The 15047-nt window shown below is 38.5% G+C and overlaps 1 protein-coding gene across 7 annotated transcripts in view; it reads left to right on the top strand.

The window, feature by feature from the left end:
* ADGRB3 (adhesion G protein-coupled receptor B3) overlaps positions 1-15047 on the top strand; it is a 464705-nt gene that overhangs the window by 58964 nt on the left and 390694 nt on the right. The window lies entirely within an intron of this gene.

The following is a 15047-nucleotide window of genomic DNA, read 5'->3' as shown; positions in this document are numbered from 1 at the left end:
CAAGCAAAATGGATTGCAGTTGAACCGTAATGTTTTGTACTAAATGGAGACTTTTTAAGGAGCTTGTCTCCATTTCTGAGTATGAGGTGCAGTAATCAAATCTACAAACCAAGAATGAGTGGATCAGCCTGTGAGATATTATTTCTGGGTCAAGAAAATTGAGCAGAGTTCTGTATAACATGTACCTTTTGCTCTCCATTGTGTCATCTTGTCATCTCATCTTTGGTATTCCAGGTTTTTTCAAGGATGAAGTGCGTTGGAACAATGGAATAGCTGTACACGTGTTTGGCATTTTAGCTGTGTTATCTCATCATCTATTGGCTCCTGCACTTACCCTACCCATCCTCCTAGCCATGAAATACGCTGATTTAATTGCAAACTTGAGCTATCACCAAAAAAAGAAATAAGTTCTCCTTGTTAACATAGGAATTTGAGTGTCTGCTTCAAAGAAACTTATTGGGTTTGTGTTTAAATTTTAGGCACGTGCATTGTAGTATTTTAAGATCTTCCTTTCATTTTTTATTAGGATAATAACTTTTATGTATGGAATGATTTATTTTCTGTTTATCTATAGTAACAGCATGGGTGATAACTATGTTCAGTTTAATGGTATTCAGCCAAAACATAACAGACTTAATCAGTGGGTAGTGAGCAGAAACTGTTTGAATTAATTAGGAAATAGGTATCTAACCCTGGTGATGCTGCCACTTTTGCTGCCTGAAGCATACTACCTGCATATTTTCTGCTGGTATATCTCAGAAGTGGGAGGGAAAGGGGCATGCAGTGGATCTTCACATGCTCATTTGATGATAATTAATCAAAGTCTTGTAAGAAACACAGTTTATGTTGGCTAACATCATGATGAGTACCAATTGCCTGTTAAGTGTCCCAAAATACTTCTAAAATCGCAAGATGCATTCTGTTAACAGAATACAGATAATATACAGAGAGGGAAATAGTCAAATTTCTGCAACAGTCAAATTTCAACTCAGAATACTACAGCCTTGCTGTACCTGGAATTGAAAAATCTTAAGAAAGAAAATACTGGTATGTATCCTATCAAAGGAGTCCCTCCAAGCCTGACTGAAGAAACTGCATTTCGGTGACCCTCAGAACACTGCCAAGGTCGTCTAGTCATCCAGCCCTTCGCTTCTGTGCTAGAGCCATTCATGCAAATTAAAGCTGCCTGCAGGCCTGCTGCAACTTGCAATATGCACATAGCTCTTCAAAGATTTCTGAATATGTGCAAGTAGATTATTTGGGTTAACTTTCTTTTTCAGTTCTTCTTTTATTTGTCAGTTTAAGATTCATGTTACCTCTACCCTTCTTCATCTCATACCATACATCCAATTTGCACATTCTACAAGAAAGAATGGCTTTTTTTGATGTAAAGTGAGATGTGGTCAAAGGGAAAAACGACATCAAGGGAGGAAGGAAGCCTAGAGAAAGCACTAGGATGCGTCTGCTACAAAAACCTAGCGTGTATTCTAGTTTGCTTGCTTGAACGGTTTCAGTGTTGTTGCTCTCAAAATTTTGTTATCACTGCAAGCAGCAAAGTAAGCAGCATTTTGAATTTCACTTGGTATAAGCTATGTTAGAATTGTGTTGTCGCTCATTTGTGGCTGCGTAGTGACTAAAACGTGGCTTTTGGGGCTAAGCAGTGCTCAGGGCTTTTATATTTGGGATTGCTCAGGGGGCTGATGCATTTGAAGGAGGTAGCTCAATGTTATGGCAAAACAACTTAAGCAAGATTGAGGGCACAGAAAGAACGATATAGCTCTGAGTGCTGAGGCTATCTACTTAATATATACTCTTTAATCCATATGTGTATTTATTTCCTCATGTCCCTGTAGTGCTTCATGTGCAGCAGAAATCATAACAGAGCTGCGTTCCGCAACAGAGCTGTCAAGCAGCAGAGCTCAGCTTTTTGTGCTGTTTCATGAAACTTTTGGGGCTAGCTGTCAATGAGTTAATCAAATCTTACCTTCCAGGGAGGGCATGGTAACCTTAAGGGCACTCTGTGCTTTTTTATAGGCAAATTTCATTTTTTGGCTAAATGATACAGTTATGAAAACTTACAAAGCAAAAGTCACTCTCCTGTCATCATCCCTTTTTGAAAAGCTGGGAAACTAAACAGCATGAAAGGAAATTAACACCAATGAATGGCTAAAACCAGTTACATCCAGTTAAGAAAACAGACTCTTGGGTGGAGGTCAAGGTTAGAGAACATTAACTCTCTTGAGAGAGAAGAGGATTAATTTGTTTCTGACTGGACATTTGCTTTGAGCTTCCTCTGTAGCTCATCCATCTAGACTTAGGAACTCAGGGCATCGTAAGATGGAGTCACCTTCTGTTTCCCATTTGGGACTATGATAAAAGCACTACTTGAAGCTTTATTTCCTTCAGAGTCCTCTTCCTGCAGCGAGCTTCTTGTAACTGATGCAAAGACATTTCTGAAAACATTATAAGCTGTTCTTGTGGTACTTTGGCCAAGTAATTCCCAGTGATTCTTGGCATAGCTCTGTGTAAAGTGATCGCTACTTACAAACACAGTCAAGAAAATGCCAGCGTAACTTCACGATCTGAGCATAGCTTCTTGGGGGGGTTGTCAGTGGTTTGGAAAGAAGCTTTTTTGCCTTTGCCAGGCAAGAAGGCAGCCCCTGCAGCCTGGGAACATGTGCCTGGTTTCCTGCCTGCTTCCTTCCTTGGAACTCGAGGTTTCAGGTAGCCACCTTTCCTCAGATTTTGCCAAAAATTAACTTGGTTTCTGACTGCTTGTAATACAAATTGTAGCAGATAAGGACACTGGAAAAGAGGATATCCTTGTTTCTTGTCTGTAATCCTGTTTTCTTTTCAAGCCCACGGAATGTTGATCTCTAAACTGGTTGAGAATTTCATGTATAGTTTTTAAAAGCAGAAAGTAGATCTTAGGCAAAACTAAGTTTCCATGGGAAAAACTTTTTTTTTTTTTTTAATTAAAAAAAAAGCATTAAAAAATACTTCCAGTCAGATGGAAGGCAATTTAAATGCTTTGACTTGGTATATCAAACTGAAATGTTTTGCTTTAGATCAGTTGGTCAGTTATTTATTTCTGTTTGAACAAGTACTTCAGGAGAGCTAGAGCTGCGGTGCCTTCCATCCCTGGACTTTAGCTGTCAAAATCCATTGTAGTTTTTGAGCTGGTTGAATCACCTCTGTGCATCGGAGGCAGGCTACGTCTGTGATGCAGCACAACTCTTGCACTTGTATTCCAAATGCACTGAGATTGGAAGCATAAATGGTTCTCAGACTGCTTCTGTATCATTGTTAGTAATTCTCTGTTTCCCACTTTTTGTTGTGGGAAGTCTGAAGACCATTAATGACATGAAAGTGGTCTAAGTGGTTTGAGAGTTTTGTCTGCTGGAGGGAATAAAAATATAAAGAGCCATGGTAATTGGCACTGACTTGAGCATATACTAGTTGAAATGAAATATTTTAAATTGGAAAAAAATTCTTTTCAATCAAAAATATTAAAGTGGCATACTTTGTCATATCTATACTGTCATACATGGTATTGTTGCATGATGTCAAAGTTACTGTAGATTGAAGCAACACACAAAATTGCATATATCAGAAAGGGTTTTTTAAATTAATTGTGTGATTTTTTTATGTGTGTATTGATCTCCCTGTTTTGGAGAGTATCTTTAGTTAACCAAGCGGAGGCAGTATTTGCTCAGATCCCTGGTCCCACAAATGCAACAGACTGAGTTTGAACAGCTATTTTAGGTCCTCTATGGCATTGCTGTTAATCTGTACAAATAATATAGGTGTTATGGAAGACACTGTCTTCTCTTAAAAAAAAAAATTCAAAAAATGACTTGACTTTAAATTTTCAGGTTCATCTTGAGAGAGATGTTTGCAGTAAGGTGCGCACAACATTCAGACTTACTTGCTTTTCTGTTTTTAGAGTAGAGTGAGACTTTACATATCCTACACCTGGTAGGAGGTGTTAGGCTAATGAAGTCTGGCAATTTCGCTTGTGCTTTGTTAATGTAAGCTAATTGCTGGTGTAGCTAAAAACAAGCTAATATAGACAGTCTGTTTAAAATAAATGTAACGTCACATTTTTGTTTAAATGACAATTTTGTACATTTAGGCCATAAATCTTATCTTTTAAAATTTAAGACTTTCTTATACAGTGGATGAGACATACCTGCTTTGTAGACTTATGTGCATCGTTCTTTCTGCTACTTCAGGACCCCCTGTAATATAGCACCCTCCCCAAACCTGTGCTTGCATCATCAGTGATGTTTTATTTACGAAATTTAATGGAGCTTTCCTATTAAAGTACAAAAAACTCAGAGATTTTTTTTTCTTCTACACTCATACTGCCAGATCAAGCACAATACACCCACAGCCTTGCTACACAGAGAGGAGAATTTGGCTTATCATGAAAAGCTGAAAAAAAAGCCCACAAAGCCAGAGCAGTACAGTGAGGGGGAGTGCTAGAGCTGTCCAGAAGAGAACTCCGGCAAATAAGTGCTTCCCACGCTCAGTCTGCTGCACCCTTTCTGCTCACCCCACTGGGAGAGGCAGCGATGGGACAGCTAAGGCCAGGAGAGGAAATGGTATTGCAGAAGAAAAAAACATCTTATTACGATATCATAGAAGAAGCAAAGATAACCAAAATGCTTTATGTTAAATATTAAATAGTGTCCGAAATCAAATAACAGATGGAAACAACGGAAGTTTCCCAGTCTGTAAAAAAGCATGCATTCTGTTCTGGTGATACTCTACTCATGCATGAGTACACTCGTGCCAGAGTTATCTAGTAGTGCTTTTCAGCTGTTCCCATGTTGCCTAGGGCACTAAATGAAGTTTTCTTTGCTGTTTCATTGAGCTTTCTTTGTGAGGGGAAACTGCCCATACTCCACAAGGCAAAAATACAACCTTTCTATCCATTCAGGAGGAAAAAGAAGGAAAGAAAGAAGCTTGATGTGTAGGAAGTAAATGATGTAATCCATTTCTGCCCTCTAATTTGAAGCTGTTAGGAAAAAAAAAAAAAGGACTCTGATGTAGCAAGTGACAACCAACAGCCTCTGCAGCAGAATGGCCATGCAGTTACTAACCTGTGTGCTTTTTATTGTCAGAGTTCCAGTTGCGCTTTCAGGTAGGGAAATTCTCAATTTCTGGCCATGGTTCTATTATAGGAAGCAGTAAACTAACTAGGCAGAGGACAGTGAGTGTAGGTAGTTGGTTCCCATCTTCCTTAGTTGCATGGTTGAATAAGCATGCATGCATTTAGCAAATAGCAGTGCTGGAGCCATGAGGGTCTAAGGACAGAAATGTGGGAAGATTTGTAGGAAAAGATTATGTCTTTTATTGTACAAGCTGAGGGGACTGGGGCTGTGGGGGAGATAGAGGTGAACTTTCAGGCATACAGACAGGTCTAAGTGAAGATGGGAAGTGTTGCTGTAAGCTCAACTTAATTAGACCAATCAGCGGGGCAAGTTAGTGTGCATTTACATGGTCATTTTAGTGCAGAATGGGTGTGCACTTTTGAATAGGATCTCCCAATCATTTCCACTCACTCTGCTTGATCCATGGCAAGGAACAAGCTCAGAATTCATACCAGGTATTCCTATGGAATAAAAGCAAACCAGAAGATGAGCTCCAGGAATGCATCTTAATACTTTGGCGCTTCAGTCTTCTGGATCATACTAAAAATAATCCAAAGTAAAATATATATAGTGTGGACACTGAGTCCTTTGCACTAATTATTTTGTTCAATAGATTAGCTTCTACTAAACTACTTTTTACGACAGATACAAACTTACCATTTAAAACCTAAAGTTATGGGAAAAACAGACATCAGATTGCATAATAATAATAATAATAACAACAACAATAATAATAATGTCTGCCTACAAACTTTGTCTTGCATTTCTGACTGCTTAAAAGGCACTCTTTCAAATGCTAATGAAGAACAGTGGTAGAGGGGTTAAATATGTACATTCACAAAAACACTGGCATTCTTTGCTCTGTGTTCTGGGACATGCCAAGGTAAAGAAATGTGTGAATTATGTTTCACTAGTGTGAAACTAGCAAGAAAAAAGAAGACAATATGTTCAAAAAATCAGTTTAACGAGATTTGGAATCACAAGCTCTGAAAATTTTAACAGAAACCAAATGGTTTCTTTGTGGTGTTACTACAGTGCAAGAATTTAGATTGCATGGGGATTATGCTGTGTGTTTCTCTCTTAACATACTTGAATTTCTTTTCAGTTTAACCTTCACGTTGACTTCTGGGGATATTGAAACAATTATAGTTTTTCTATCATGTGCTTTATCCTAGGTTTCTGATATGCACTCTTAGCTGTAACTGACTTTTTTTTTTCTTTTTTGTTTCTGAGGGAAAGATAACGAAGGTTATAGCAGAATGGAAAAAAGCACAGTTTTCATGAAGGACGTATATTAGTGTGGACTAAGGGCATAATTGAAGTTGTTTTTGATGTAGATGGAAACAGCAGAGTCTGAGCATGCTGAACGCACATGAAAGCTCTGTTTCTTACAGTTGTGCTTACTGCAGCACTATTCATTGCAGCACTGAAGTACTGGCATGTCTGAAGTACTGAGATGTCTGAATTTTACAGTAGAGAGAGAAACCAGAAAGAGACTCAGTGGACATAGGAGCCTGAGGTCATAGATCTCTGTGCAAAAAAGACGACTGTAAAGGGATAGTGTGTGTTTCTTTAAAGCTTGCCTTTGCTTCAGTATTGGGAATTGAGAGCTTAAAGTACTTGTACGGATCCTTAAAAGAATCCAGTGCAAGTGTGAAGGAATAGATCTTCTGTACATTGTGAATAGTTCTTGTCACATAATATGGGCATTTTAAGGAAACTGGTGTAGGGGACAGCATTCAAAAGACCATCTGGTCTGAAAGAGGAATCTAATCTTAAATCAGTTTTAACATACAAATATATAGAAAGGGAAGAATGAAGGTCCTGGAACGATGAGTAACCAAGACTACTCAGGTGTTAGCTTCCCTCCCAGTATGTACAAATGACAGGCAGGAGTCCATGTTTGGAGAAGTTACGTTTACTGAGACAGATGGCATGAAAGCATGGAAGTGCCTTGTTGCAGTGAGAGCTACGGTAGCCTCAGATGAAATAGAGACAAGCCAGGGAAGGATTTCACCAAAATGTTATGTGGGAAGGGTGAGGGATCAGAGACTGGCCTCAGTCTTAAAGCATATAAAGATTAAATACTCTGGACAGGAAAACATCTGGATACGATGTCAAAATCAAAGCAGGAGCAGTAGCAGTAAGACACCATCAGGTTATGCTTCAACTAGGCAATCCAGTGTGACTCCCCAAGGATGAATTAGAACCAGATACAGTTATTTAAAAAACATAGTAAATCCAACAATAAATAAATAAATAAATAAGTTTTCGTACATTGAGTAACGGCCCAACCATAATTAACAACAAATTCTAGAGAGCTCCGATGGGAAATAAATCCCGAAGTTAGAGATTGGAGACAACTCATGAAATTCATATGTAAAGTACAAGAAATCAGCTCTATACAACCAGGAATAAGAAACCATTTTCAAAGGAAATTGCTCCTTCATGGCTAAGCTACGATTTGAAGTCTATGAAAGATCATCACTGTAGAATCAGAAGATAACGTTACTGCATATTGGCTAATCGTTATGGTGGTTGTAAAACAACTGCACAGCAAATTATAGATCTACAAACAACTGAAGGTACTGAAATGGACATTGTTGTCACTGTCTGCTTCATATATTGATGATAATCTTGCGTGACCTTTCCAGAGAGGGAATATTTATATCCTGTGGAGTCATAAATCTGGCACTTGACATTTGGCTTTTGCACATAGAGCTAGATGAAATGTTCAGTACACTGATGACTTTTGCAATGCTATTTTGTCACTACAGATGGCTCTGCACAAGCACAGAGGAAAACAAAAATTCTGGTACGTTTATGAGAGTATCCACATCCATGCAGGAGAGGCTCAGTGGGATGAAAACATTGTAACTAACATCCTCCCTGCACATGGCGTAAACTGTGACAGTGAGGCAGAAAACAAAAAAGGATGGTAATGCTTGTAAAGAGCAAAGGACAAAGAACTAAAATTAGTGAACCCTTCCCAAGATACTAGGATTTGGTAGCCTATTTATCAGAATGAAGAAAGTGAAGGCTGATTCTAGTGGGTTAGGACAGATAAAAATAATGCCTGCCCCAGAAATGGAAGTGGAGAACAATAGCATAGCGATATTATGACACCTGTCTAAATTTTTGTCCTCATTCATGGCCAGGAGAACGTAGACCAGTTTCTGGGCAAGAATATAGAATAACAGACCCCAGTAGTACAGCGTGGAGCATTTGAAACTGCAAGATATGTGATTGATCCCATGGTATTCCTGCTCTGAGCTCCTGGACAGGTGGAGACATGGAAAGAACTAATACTGATGGCAGGAAAGGTGAAAGACTAGCCAGATGTTTATGGAAGTGTACTGTTTAGTGGATTCAGTGCCCCTATGGCTGTACCCAAATATAGAAGGAGCTTTTGGCTTAATCATTTGGGATGAAGTGGTACTACCAGCTTAGCAGTGGTTATCCTGCTGTTAAAACTGAACTCTCAAATTACAAATGTTCATTAATGAGAATTATGGGCAAGGCCTGCAAAGTGATGACATAGTATGTTGCTGTATCTTAGTGCTGGGAGATTTGGATGAGATGATACCCTCTGTCTTTATGAGAGTTGCTCCATGGCCTGAACGTTTCTGGACAACGTAAGCTGCTAAAAAGGTTACTGTGCATCATACTGCTTGAATCAATTTTTCAGTTTTAAAAAATAAGCAGTAAGAACTCAAAATAGCTATTGAGCGACATGACTGATTAGCACAGCAGGCATAAGTCACGTAGAGCAGAATATGTAAAAAGAGTATTATATTTTCTGAACACAGAGCTGTGACTCTGGGACATTTTAATCAGGAGGTACTGCAAAAGCATCCATGTCCCACTGGGATTTGCAGTTGCTGGTAACAGATTCAAGAGGGTTAGCATGAGTGCGTGCAACAGTTTTTGATAGGTTGTTAAAAAAAAAATAAAAAGCAAGTTTTATGGTGGTCAGGTTGGAGGAGGGAAAGCTAGGGAAGGGCAAATATATTACCAATTTGAAAGGGATCTGTTATAGCTAAATGCTTTAGGAAACGGCAAACCAGAGCTAGGCAATAGCCAGTAGAAACACAGAAGTGATTGCAAGCAGTCTACCAACATTTGGTTTTGTCAGGGTCAGAGAAAGACACAAGTTTGACTAAAAGAATTGGGAACTGTGTTGTGGTATTGGCATATTAGATGTATACAAAATAATCTGTGTGAGTCCTTCTCCATCTTGCTCCTCTCCTCATAGATTAGTTTTGATGTGAATTCTGGAAGAGGATAAAATGTTACCAGCTAGCGATGTTTGATGCAGTCAGAAAGAGTACAGCGGAAGATCACTTTAAAGTAAACTGAAGTAAAAAAAAAAATTATTCTGACAAGCATTCTCTGGTTTGTAATCACTTTGTTGGGTTGAAAATAAAAAATGGGGAATGGATGACAGTGACGAAGACAGAGGAAAAAACCTCAAGTTTCAGAAGGGAAAGTATTTGGAGCAAGGGCAAAAGAAAAAATGTAAGCAGAGTAGGAGAAAAATAATGTAGTCATTTAATGGTAACCTCACCATATTTTGTAAAAAGAAAAAAATTGTCTTTAAACCATCTGCCTGTGACTGTTCCCTGATGCTCAAGGAACAAAGCACTTCTGCTGTAGTCCTGAGTCATCTTAAACTCTGTGTGGCGAATATGTGTTGTTACATCTGATTGAAAAAAAAGAAAATTTTAATAATTTAAAACGTTGACAGTCTCTAATGGCCAAATAGAAATTGTCAACTTGCAGAATACCAAGTGTTTCAGGCTTTTACAGGTAGCAGAAATGGCTTAGCAAATGGTACCAATCATTTTCAATGTCTCAAAGTAATCCTTAGGGAAATAACTAGTGTAGGATGAGGTGCTTATAATAGGTTACTTAATAATGACAAAATATTGTCAATGACATAAAAAAATAATTTACTTTCTTAGGGAACATCTTATCCTGGGTTATGGATGAGTGTGCTTCAGGGCTATAACATAGTTATGCAGGAACATCTCCTTGGGCTTTGGGGGATTTTTAAATTGCAAATCAGAATAACAATAATTTATTTTAAAGTTTCCAGAGAACACTTTATAATTCAAAATCAATTATAAATCATTTTAAGAGTATTATTTTTGAAAATAATATATGTTGAAAGCATATAATCTAATAGATATTAGTTAGGAAATAAAATGTTAATTTTTGTACACAGCATTATTGAAGGAATGTTTTTTGCCATCTAGATAAATTATAAATAGAGCAGAATACTTTTATTAATATACAAGAGAACTGAAAGCTTGCTGTGACAGATTTTTCTTCTTTCTTTGTCTTCAAATTAAATGAACATTTACATTTTAAAGCATGGCCTGATACAGTCTAAATGGCCAAATGCAGCAGAAGAACTCTTAATTAATGCCTGCATTTATTACCAATTTTTAACTTAAAACCACTGCAATTTATAAAAATTATTATAAATCACTTGAGTGTATACTCTGCATTTGGCAGAATGAAAATGCATTTAACTTTCAGTGATGAGCAATTTGTAAAATAGTTTGTTCTACTTTAAAGCCCAATGCTATGGACATTTTCAACCTATTGCCTCATTAACTGCATTCATATTAAAATACCACTCCATTTAAATGAGAAGATAATTATAATACCTTGAAGCAAATGAGATGTTATTGCAATAATTAAATCTGAAATGAGATGCAGATAGTTTGGACCTGCTGCTTTCCTGGCTATTTGGTACTGAATGCTATTTCCATTGGTCACACTGAATTACAATATTGCATACCAATAACAGTGTAATACCTGTTAGATTAAAATTGCTCCTGGAGACTATAGGATGAGAATTTATTGACCTCTGGATATTTTGTTAACCATTTACACTACGTGACTTTTTTTCCTACACAGATTTTCAGTTGCATATCCCTTTCTGTATAGAAGAGGGAAAAGAAGCAGGATGCTGAGAAGTTCATCCTCTTTCTTTCTTTTCTATAGTCATGGTGATGCACCTCCGCATTGAATGGCTAAGGGTGAGATTGTAGGAAGTCAAGGAAAAAGTCACTTTCTGTAGGTTGTTCCCACCGCATTGTCTCAGGACAGAATATACTAATCATGTCTAGCTCAGGCAGCACTTTTTCCTGCATTTTTTTTCACAGCTCTTAGACACAGCAATATGGGGTTCAGAGTCAGGGCTGTTTCTATGGAAGAACAGTAATCCACACATTTTTACAATCACCATAAATCACACCGTAAATCTGGCAGTTCCTTTTGTCCATATTCTATCTGTAAATGGCTCCTGTCTTCAGAAGAGGAAGCAACAGAAGATATTTTTGCAATTGAACGTGAGGAAGGGAATTTATCATTAGCAAAACCTGCAGCCACCTTTTGTTATGCTCCTTATACAGCATACAGTTATACTAAAAGGTGCAGACAGATAAGTTATATTCTATAGATTAGTTGTTGATCATAATTTTAGTGCTACTGATCAGCATTGCATAAAGACACTATCAGATAATTTTGCCATCTTATTGCATGCATATCCTCATAAAATTAGTGTTTGTAAATCAAAATCCTATCAGATTATAACACCAGACATTGCAGTAACTTGCAATAGATAATTATAACCTGATTTTTTCATATGACTGGTTGTTTAACTTGTACCGCATATAGGGCAGACACATCAAATAGAAAAAAAAAATGTATTTTGTATTTCTTGTTTTGTATATACCTGATTGCCAGATGTCTGCCAGCATTATCTTTTGATGCTCACAGCATTATTGTTTAGCATGAAAGGTAAAAAAACCCAAACAAAACCCAAACCACAAAAATTACAAGCGGAGATTAAATGGACAATGCAGAAGGGGATTTTCAGCGACGTGATTTCCATTTGGCAGAAGGCTATTGCCTTAACAAAAGATGTGATTTTCCCCAGAGGCAGTCTGCCATAAAATCAATGTTTGTAAAAGTTTTATCATTTCCCAGTTCATGGCAGAACTGTGAATATGCAGGTGGTATATAAACTGCGTGTACTACATTTATACTGCTTTAACTAATAGGCAATCTGGTAACTATCAAAGGAGAATTCATATCAGGTAGGCAAGTGCAGCACGTCTGAGTTCCCCGGTGGCACAGCATAAATGGCACATTGAGACATCACAGAGAATTAGCTTTTGCGTTAGAAGCCAGTTTCTCCAGGTTTGAGGCTGTATCTAGGCGATCCGAACACCCCCTGCTCAGCAGCTACCTAACCGGGGAAGTGCTTAAAACTCATTACTTGTCTCTCTGGTTGGAGTTAAAATTCCCCAGCAGTCGGTCTGCAGCTGTGCTCTGCTCCCCAGCCCAACGCCATGGCCAGGCACGGCCGGGTCTTCTACTCCTGCACGACCTCCACCGGCCTCCGTGGGACGGCCAGAAGACGGCTGTTGCTCCTTGGCCTCCTGGCAGGATGGGACCCCTCTTAAAATTCACCTGCAGCTGGTTTCGTATTGCAAGTAGATTCAGAGGGAAAGGAGAATTAGCTATGCCCGTGCTGGAACAAAAGAGTAAAAATCATGGTGATTAAAGGGCTCCATGGCCAACGGGAGCTTCAAGTGGGGGCTGAGGACACATCCCAGAGGAAAGCTGGTCATGGCAGCATGGAGCTGGGTGTGCTGCGGGTTTCCCCTCACCCTGGGGAACACGGCTGCTTTCCGGAGTGGCTGTGGCATTGCTGGAAGGAGGAGGACAGGAGAAAGCACGAGATTTCGTGCCTGGTGGTTCGGGACATGTTTGAAAATAGCCACAGACCATTTTGTCTTCTGCTGCTTTTGGTGACTGGAGAGTATTTGTTTAGGAAGTCCTGCTTTTTTTTTCTGTTTACACACCGATAATTGAAATCATTCTAGTCAAAGCCAAGGGAAGGCAGTGCCATGTGCCAGTTAGATGGGGATATGTGCTTAGACGTAATTTGTTTTATTCTTTGTAGTAATTTTATGGAGCCTCTTCTGGTTTCTTTTGGACCAATGGCACACATATGACAGATTTCATGATACTGCACAAGGCAACAGACTTTGTTTCCTTGTCTCCCTTTTTACTTCCATAAATCTCGTATTCCTTTCACCATGTCGCTCCAGCTTTAACAGAAAAAGAAAACCGAAGAATGCTCCCCTATGCCTAAAACCTTAGATTCACTTGCTGGAAAGACAATACAATGGATTTACTCCTGAGTGGACAGAGACACCTGTCCTCAGCGCTGGGTCAGGCACCTGAGCGTGGAGGAGGATGAGCAGGAGATCAGAAACAGTTGGCATTTTCTGCTGGCTGGTGGAGGAGAGTCTTCTCTGCAGTGTGCTGGGTTTTTTTTGAAAAACTCTTCTGAAGCTGTTAGGTCTCCCCTACCGCTTGTGGAGATGCTCGGCAGGTAGCTCTGGAAGCTCCAACCCACTTCACAGTTTCAGTGTCTGAGCGATTTTGCAGTTTCAGACATGCGGGAACCTTTCGTTAGATCTATTGGTGTGTCTCAAGACAGGGTCAACATAAAGATTTCTTTCATCTATTGGAAAGCTTAATTGGATAATCCTTTAATGATGAAATACATAACAGACTGAGAGGGCTCTCTGAAGTCAACTGTCATTATTTTATCCTGTGCTATGGTGTGAGAATTAAAATTTCAGATTTTAGGGTGCAGTTAACATTATAGAACTCTCCTAGAGTACTCCTGTACTCCTTTATTTGCAGTATATGAGTAATTTGCATTGATTGGAAACGGGTGATAGAAAACCTCTGCGTGTTGTCTTTTGATTCAGAAGCCTTTGAAACTGCTGCTTCTTGGACTTTAAAAATCTCAAGACCTCAGACTTGAGAGGCCTGTCACCTTTCATTTTTTATGTGAATAAAACCAATTTCTTTCGAACACAGAGCTAAGTAAATGTGGGTTTAGTGAACAATTAAACTTTAAGTTGGTTTTAGTATTTTTATCTCCAAATTATTTTTGAAAAGTTTAAAAACAATACAGTGTGAGTCCACTGTAAAACTATAAAGATATTTACATTAATTGTAAGAAAAAAAAATTCAAATGGGAATGTTAGAATTGTTTTATTAATCGTAATGGAGGCCCTGTAAGGCAATTCTGCCTGAAAGAGAACATTTGCAAAATTGCCTCTTCTGAGGTTATTTCTCAGAGATGTTTCTTTGGCCCAAACATACACGGCCAGGTAGACAGCTTATGAAGGAAGGAAAGCACACTTTCCTAAACTACAAAACTGATAATGAAATATTAAAAGCTCAAAGCGCACAAAATATACCTTTTATAGTACACTTTTCATAATTTCAGTCTAGCATGTAGTAAGAAAATGAAGATCAGAACTGAGCTCTTAAAGGAGTTCTGGGTGTGATAATTGGCCTTTTAGTGAGAAATGGTTGTGAGAATAAGGTGTCTTGCATTTATTTTGATTTGTCACACATCGTGAGAGTTTTGATAATTCATCTATCTATTTATGTTATTTCTTTAACTCACAGTTGGCTCATCTGTGCGTTTCTAGAATTTATGTCTTAAACAGCTCATGAAATTAAAATCTCTGAACGTTCCCTCAGTGAAAAATCAGTGTAAATGATTATTACTTTTTAAAGTAGGATTTACGTCTCTTATGATAAGCCTGATACCCTCAGAAAGTAACCGCAAGAGGGGCCTATTAATTGTAAACCAGCCTTTCTTGTTCCCCTTTCCTCCTCCTCATCTTCATTCTGGCATCCTTATCTTACTCAGCTGGCAGAGAGATACTACAATAAAATGAGATCTCAAAGCTAGTTACAGTACGACTGAAATGTATTAGTTATCGATGACAGGAAGGGTGCTTGGACTGAGTTAGATATCCTAGCTTGCATCTGTAT

This window comes from Aquila chrysaetos, chromosome 2, assembly GCF_900496995.4.
Source record: "Aquila chrysaetos chrysaetos chromosome 2, bAquChr1.4, whole genome shotgun sequence".
In the NCBI taxonomy this organism is placed as follows: Eukaryota; Metazoa; Chordata; class Aves; order Accipitriformes; family Accipitridae; genus Aquila; species Aquila chrysaetos.
Note: the sequence above shows the minus strand (reverse complement) of the source record. Positions and strands in the feature narration are given on the sequence as shown.